The following is an 8,464-nucleotide window of genomic DNA, read 5'->3' as shown; positions in this document are numbered from 1 at the left end:
AGCTCATATTACTATTTATCATTAAGATTCAAAGAAAAACATAATTTTTTTTAAATTTATTTCTTCTATTTAACAGTTTAAATTTAATCATACAAATTAGCATTAATACAATTACGAAACAAAAATTGATGTCGCAAGATAAATATCGCTGCTAAGGCAAGATTAAAAGAAAAACACTTGTTTTTATTGGGTTGTAAATCTAGGTTTTTCTAATCTATAAAGGAAGATAAGATTTAATGAAGCATAAAACGAAATTTTATTTTTTAAAAAAAGGGGTTTAATTGGTTCATACAAACTCCTGTTTTCTGAATACTCATTTTATCAAGATCTGTACTTACATTTGCATTGCAATTTCGTTATCTCGATAATTTGATAGATATTTATTAAACTAAATGTATAAAAAGCATAAAAAGATCTCGATAATTTGGATCAAAACTAATTAAATTAAGTTAGTGATTTGCATTAATATATACTTTTCTTTTCTTTCTAGCCTTAACTTTTCCTACCCTTGCCTTCTTTTATAGCAAAAAGTATGAATGTTTCAAACTCAGAGTACTGTAAGCTGCAAAAATCTTTATTACATTCTTCAATCCGACAATCAGGGAAATAATTAGTTTCTGTTTTACGTTTTACATTTTGAAAACAATTGAGATATTGAATAAAAGAAAATTATATAATAGATTTGAACTGATATATTTGGAACATAATTAGTTTTTATGGAACTTCGAATAAAAAATCTTTAATTATATCTTGGTATTTTTAATTGTATTCAATATGCAAATCATTTTATCAACTACATTGAAAGAACCTTTTCTTATTGTTTAAAGTTAATTGAATCAAAACTCTTTTACTGTAGTTACATATCAGTCTAATCGAATAAATCGAATAATCAAAAAATAAAGTGAATAGATATTTATTTAACTAAATGTATAAAAAGCATAAAGAGTTTTTATTTGATTGAAATGTGATAAATACAAATTATTTTTCTCATTGATTAAATCCAAGGAAGATTTTATTACATTTATATTATCTTTATCAATTTCAATATCGTATCTCATTTTTTTTTTTAAATTGAAAACTTGAAGGCAAAACATTATAATAATAAATAGTCTAAAATATTCACATTCATCTGATATTAAATTTTTTTAACACACTTTTGTAATTTAAATTATTATATTTCCTTCTTGAATTTCTATTAAATTTTAGAAAACATAAGTCTTTGTTTCAAAATTAGATTCTTGTTGAAGTAAATTAAAATGAAACGAGTTTTTTCCATCTTTAGTAGAGAATTGCAGAGCTGTCAAAAAACTGGGAGTTCTGAATTCAAAATTGTAATTCTTATTACCAGACGTTTAGTAAAGAATACAAATCGAAAAAGTAAATTTAAAAGATTAAATTGTTTTAATACCATGCTCTAATATATGATGTTAAAATTATCAAATTACCGAAGATGTTCCAGAATTTAAGACATATTATAGAAACCATATTTTATTGTGAATTTTTCTAAAATGAAATATTTACCCCGACCTGCCCCAATTTAGGGCATACGGGTAAATGTTTATTAAAATCAAGAAAAACAGAAAAGTACATAAAATACAAAAAGTGCAAAAATACGAAAACATTACAGAGTCTGATGGCAGCAGCAGTAAAATAATTAAAATGCTCCGAGAGTCCCGCCTTATAGTGCCGAAGCCGACGGGGCTTCCCATATAGTGAGCCAAAGAGTACAGTATGACATACAATGCATCATGTGCAGGCAGTACATAGGATTAAAACGAGTAATAATACAGAGCAAGTTGAATAAGGAATTTTTCTAAAATCCATATTAAAGCGCAGTAGTCAAAATTCCCGAAATTTTGGTGCCCCCATCGAGGCAGAAGCACAATAAGTTTTCCCATGTTCTGGTAGTTTTGTCTAAGCTTTTTTTCTCAGTGCAATTATATAGTAATTCAAGCAATGACGATTATTTCCATGTATTTTTATTTTAGCTTAAAAAGATTAATGATGCACGTTAATCATATAAATATGTATTTGTTTGCAGCATAGAAATAAATTAAAGGACAATAAAAGTAGAAAGAAAATGGAATAGTCAAATCAACCCATAATTTACTTTAGGTTCAGTGTACAAAATATACAAAGTAAATTTAACCGAATAAATGGTTTTTATGCCATGCTCTAACGTATTATTATGAAATTACCAAGTTTTACCCAATTTTCCATTTTTTACATTTTATAAAACCATAGTTTATAGCTGATTTTACCAAAACCATTACCAAAGCTCTCCAGTAAAAATTACCGAGCTTTAGTGTTCCCATAAAGCCAAATGCATGGTAAATGTAAGCATATTCTGGTAGTTTCGACCGTATTTTTTTCTGTGTGTAAGTTTGGAAAATGCATTTTGAAATTTTAATTTATTAAATAATTAAAATATCATCTAATGTATATAATTCTCTTACTTGGCTCCCAAATTTTGGCTGTATTTCCTTTCCGCCGGTGGCAACGTTTGCTTTGTTTTGTTTACGTTTTGAAAGAACCAAAGCATTCTGCCTTTTAATGATGTGTTTCTGATCTAATATATATAATTCTCTTACGGGGCTTCCAAATTTTGGCTGAAGTACTTTGTACAACTAAATAAGATTCTTTTCACAACACTTAAATATTTACTTTAATTTCTTCATTTATAGAGAAAACAGTCGGCAAAGAATTCTGTTAGGTTAAAAATCATTTCGCTAAAAAAATAACGAATTCTAAAAGAAATAAAAATAAACAACTTAAAAAATAAAAATGCTGCTGCCAGCCACAGAATTTTTTGAAAGTTAACTTAGCAACATAAATCAAAATGACATAGAAGCGCAACTAGATCTAAATTATGATACCTGAGCTCTTGACGTCACAAATCCTTCAATTCTATAAGTGTTGTATCGCCAAATGCCCAAATTAACAATTGTGTTTTTAAAGAAATTCCATAAAAAGTTTTAAATAAACAACCTGCTTCTACAACTGCTTCTCGAAGAACTTGACTCATTGATTAAAAATATTGTTTTAATTTTACAGTACTAACTTTACTTCTACTTTCATTATTGCTATGACCCTCCTTCATTACATTTTACATTTTTGATTGCTCATGCTAAATTTGAAGACTTTAAGTTGTTTTGTGGTTGAATACTGACATTTAGAAATGTGTACATAAAAAATTAATATTTAGAGGTTAAGAGTTGCCTCAGAAAATTTTTAATTGTTGACATTGAATTTAACAATGGAAACAATCGTTTTTGTGAAAAATTGAATTGTATTGTTGAGATCAAAACTAAAAATATTGTGTTTCAACTTAACAATGCTACCTTACTTTATACTTTAAAATTGCCTTGGAGAAATTTGAATTGTTAGCAATTCAGGGGTAGGCGATCGCCAGCGAGCAGGGGGCGAAGCCTCCTAGTAACGAATAATACCTAAAGAAATCTGCCGGATTTTTCATCAAACGAAGAGATAGCCCTTTATTTTGCAACTGAAATGATGCGTTGAATTGTTCTCTTACTATACCAAAACTTATAGTAATTATAATAATATTGAGTTTGTATAACGAAAATTAATCTGCAGTTCATTTTATCTAAATTACCTCTTCATCTTAAAATTCTGACAAATAATTTAACAAACGCGTACTATAACCATACTTGAATCTCAAAGCAAAGTGAGACATCAAACTAAAGCTCTTTATATCAATGTTCTAATATACCTTTAAAATTTTTTTTAACAAGAGCCGGGACAGCCTGGTTGGTAGGAGTTGGACTTATGTCCAAGAGGTCGTGAGTTTGATTCCCACCGTCCGAAGACTCCCAGCAGTGTACAAAATTGTGACAGATGTCCGCTAAATCTGTTGGAATCACAAAGTCCTCCAAGTTACCATAACAAATCTATACCTCTAAAGGTACTGGATCGGGAACCAATCATGCTCTTGTTCAGGTATAAAATATGCGGTGGGATGAATGGATGGTGAGTGAATGTGTCATCCCTGTAGAATTGGCTGTGACGTGTGTTTTAGGCAGAAGTCGAATTCTTGAAAATAGATTGCGCCACCGGAAAACAAAAAGAAACACACCCCTCTGTGCTAAAATGGGCTTGTCAGTATTGACAAGTAGTATAAGACAACAACATTTTTCGACAAAGGCGTTAATTGGGACAATTGACTTGCTGATGCTCAATATATTTTTCACAATGCGCAATTCTGATTCAAAAATGGTTACTTAACCCAATATTGTGTGTAAAATAAAATTTTCTACTAAATACTAAAATCTTTTTCTAAATATCTAGAATTTCAAGTTATCGTATATATATGTGTAGGCTATAAATAGGGTATAGTTAGTTTAGGCAAAAACGATATGCATAACTTCTTTAACATAACGTATAGTTTTCTTTAGCATACATAGATTTAACTAAGGGAGTTTTTATTAAAATGGCTTAACTTTCTTAACGACGAATTTTTCAAGGCTCCCAATAAAAAAGAGTGATTTGGAACAAACCTATTGTTCCGGAATTTGCGGCTAAATAAAAAAAAAATATTTAAATCCCTCCCTCAAGCGTAAAGTTTGAAAAAAAAACGCAGTTTATCTCAAAAAAATGCTCACTTTTGACTAAAAACTCCAAACAGGTGGCCTTAGAAACATAAACTTTGATTTACTTCATAGATAATGTTTATAACTTCCTCTTTTAAACTTAAAACTAAGCCTTCCAGTAAAATTCATCTTGCAAAGAGTGTTGAAAAAAATGCTTATATTTTGTTAATAACCATACAATGGCTCAAGTAAGTAAATATTTAGTTACTATATTAGCAAAAATATAAGGGATTGATAAAAATGACTGAAAAAAATTAGATTAAACTGTTTTATCAAATGTATTATCTCTTTTTTAAATGAAATCCTAGAATATGGAATAAATGTAATGAAAAGAGTCAATTGTCATTGATATAAATTAAATTAATTTCGATTCATAAATAATCACCTTTTATCTCAAGATAAAGTGTGTAAAAAATTCAGTAGATGAAATTTTTGATGAAGAGTTAGATTAAAGTTGGTGTCTTCTTATCTTGCCTAATTGGAAAATATCGAATATCTTAAAGAATAAAGTCCGCGTTTTTCTTTTAATTTACCCTTTTATAAAGAATTCCAAAAGAGTAAAAGTGGTACTTTAAAGTTAAACCTTAGTTATTTAGAGATATTCTTTTTCAGAATGTAAAAAAAATAGCAAAAGTAGGAAAGAATAAAACGATATTCTCTCCTAGTCATTTTTTCATGTTACATTTGTAAATTTTCAACAGGGGAAATAAGTTAAGAGGGCAAACATTTCCTGTGGACATAAATATCAAAGAATAAGTTCAAATAATGAAGTGTCAAAAAAATCACGAAATTCATTTTTTTAGAATTTTATTCCATTTTATTAAAATATGCTATGCTCATACGGCAGCATTGCTCATACGAAAAAGTTTTGCTTAAAAATCATGATATAGTATTCAATATTTTTGTTTTTTACAAAAAATGTCTCGAAGAAATAAATGAACTATGCATACTTTTATTCTTTTTAAGCAAAACCATTTTTTAACAAAAGTTTTGATTTCTCCATCTTCAAGTAAAATTTAAAGCGGAAAAAAGTTAATGTAGTAACTCTAGAAAGTAAATGAAAAATTGAATCAATATTTAAAACCTTTACTAGTTGGGGAGGGACACTCAAAGCATAATTAGTTCAAAACCAACCAAAAACTCATATATAAGAGGCGACAAGAAAATTCTTAATCTAGTCCTGATGCTTGCTTGAGTTAGTAAACCTAGAGAGTGAACGAAAAATTGGATCAATATTTAAACCCTTTACTAGGAGTGGAGGGATACACAAAGCATAATTAGTTCAAAACCTACCAAAAACTCATATATAAGAGGCAACAGGAAAATTCTTAATATAATCTTGATGTTTGCTTGAGTTAGTAAACCTAGAATGTGAACGAAAAATAGGATCAATCTTTAAACCCTTTACTAGGAGGGGAGGGATACACAAAGCATAATTACTTCAAAATCTACCAAAAACTCATATATAAGAGGCAACAAGAAAATTCTCAATCTAATCTTCATGTTTGCTTGAGTTAATAAAAAAATGACTATTTTGAAGTGCACAATTAGATCAGAAGAAAAAATATAAGTAATGTATAAGTAATCTATAACTTCAGTGCTGACAGTTGTTGAAGAACTTTTTGCTAAAGCAATTGTTTGAAAACAATTTTCTATATCTGGCATGTTATCATCACATTTTAATTTAAAAATCTATTTTTGATTTAATAATAAAATCAAGTAAGAGCTTTCAACTGAATTATAATTATTTTTTCATTATTTCAGTGTAACGGCACCTAAAACCAACTAGTCACCTTAAAATCAACAAGAAGAAAATCAACACCTGAAGAAAAGCTGCTATGCAACTGTTTCTAGTCAATTACGAAACCAAAAATGTATCTACCTAGTGCATAGTATAAATAACTCTTGTAATTGTGCTTGATGAAGTACTTGAAAAAGAAAGGAAAATGCCTCCAAAACTATTGTCACATGAACATGAAATAGATAAAGAATATTTAGTAACCTAGAATAATTGTTACTCTTTCATAACGTTAAACTTTTTTATTCCCATTTTTTTTAAATATTTTAAAGTCAATTAGCATAAAATTTGCTCTGATTAGCGAACTTTCTAATTTCATTCATAGTTTATGACTCTATATTTTGTAGCAAAGATTGGATTATCAAAAAGAAAAATATTTTTTTTTTAAATAAAATCATAAATCTTAAGTATGTTATTTTTTTTCAAAATAGCATTTTAATATAATTTATTGTTATTTTTAGTCGAACCATTTTACGATAGTTACAAATTATATATAAGCTTTGACCTTTATTAAAAAATTATTTTTAAATAATGAATTAATTAAAAAATTAATTTTGTGGGGTTAGGTAAAAAACCTTGAATCCTTTGATTTGTTCCTTTAGCAAAAACGTTTTATTCACAAAAGTTTCAGCTGACGTTATCTACGAAATTAGGCTATATTTGGGTTTCTATAGCTAAGTATTCGGATTTTATTACGAAAGACGTTCCTTTTTTTGCGAGATTTTTTCAAACGTTCGCTCTCGGTGAGGGGTTTAAATAGTATTAATTTGATCTGAAACTGCCAGAAAATTAGTATTATAGCAAATGCATTACATGAAAAATTACTATTATATGTAAATCACGCTCCAGTTGAATTTTGATTGTGTAAAATCAAAACTTGTTTCGTATTTTACTTCAACATGATACTTTTCTAAAAAGTTGCAGCAAGCATTAATGATTTAGTTTAAAATGGATCATTATTTTTACTTATGTTTTGTGGAAATAGCAACTTTAAATGCTTCGTGCATCAGGCGTTAATTATTGCAGTGCTTTAGTTTAGTTACTTGCAATTTCACAAAAAAACTATGTTTAAATTATTTTCCTTAAAAATAAAATTTAATTAAGTAAACTGAGCTTGGATAAATATACGTAAGAGAAAACCAAACTAAACCTAAATTTAGATGATTGCTAGGGCTATTTTTTGTTTAAAATTAAGAACGTGACCATTTTGTTTTTTTACTTAAAAAGATGAAAGAGGAATGCTTAATGAATAGCAAAACAGAATTTTTTGAGAATTTATTCTAAATGCTGAAGTTATTTTAAAATAGAAAAGTTTACTTTTTAAAAAAGAAACTTATTTTAGTCGTGTAAAGAACACACTCGAATATTTAATTATTTTCCCCCGACAATACATTAAGATCAGTGATTAATTATCAAAACTCTTTTAAATTCTCCATAGTATGCAAATTTAAATTTCTATACGAATTCATTCTTGCAAATCATAAGACATTTTGAAAAGGTTATTTTGGGATTTTTCCTTGAAAGTTATTTAAAAAGTAGTTTTTAATTTTCATGCGAGTAATTTATCATTTTTAGAAACCTGAACGTATCCAACAAGTTCCATTAGTTACGAAGATCGTTAATGAGTTTAAACAAAAATAATTTATGAAATTTTTAAGTCTTGTGAAGAAATATAATTAGATTTTAATTTGTTCTACAAAAATTTTTTAATGCAACTCAGTAGATAAGAATAATAAAAAGGGCGATAGATTTCATTTTGTGGTGCATACTAAGTATAATGTTTAAATATAGTAACCCAAAATTATTTTAATACGTTGTAAAATTAATATTTATTTTGCAAATATTAGTCTCTGAAAAAGTAAGAATAATTCTAAAATATACGTTGTACTTTGCTTTGAACGAAACACCATTTATAATGTCGCAAGTTTATTTTTGCATGATAATAATTAACAAGTGTAATAGATTATTTTGAATTTTTTTAATCTTTTTATAAAAGTACAGATTTTAATGGATTTTTTACGAAAACTTATATAGATGGAATTTAAACTGTGTGTGT

Source organism: Parasteatoda tepidariorum, chromosome 1 (assembly GCF_982258835.1).
Source record: "Parasteatoda tepidariorum strain Cologne lab strain chromosome 1, Ptep-v5.0, whole genome shotgun sequence".
Lineage (NCBI taxonomy): Eukaryota > Metazoa > Arthropoda > Arachnida > Araneae > Theridiidae > Parasteatoda > Parasteatoda tepidariorum.
This window is presented reverse-complemented; position numbering follows the sequence as displayed.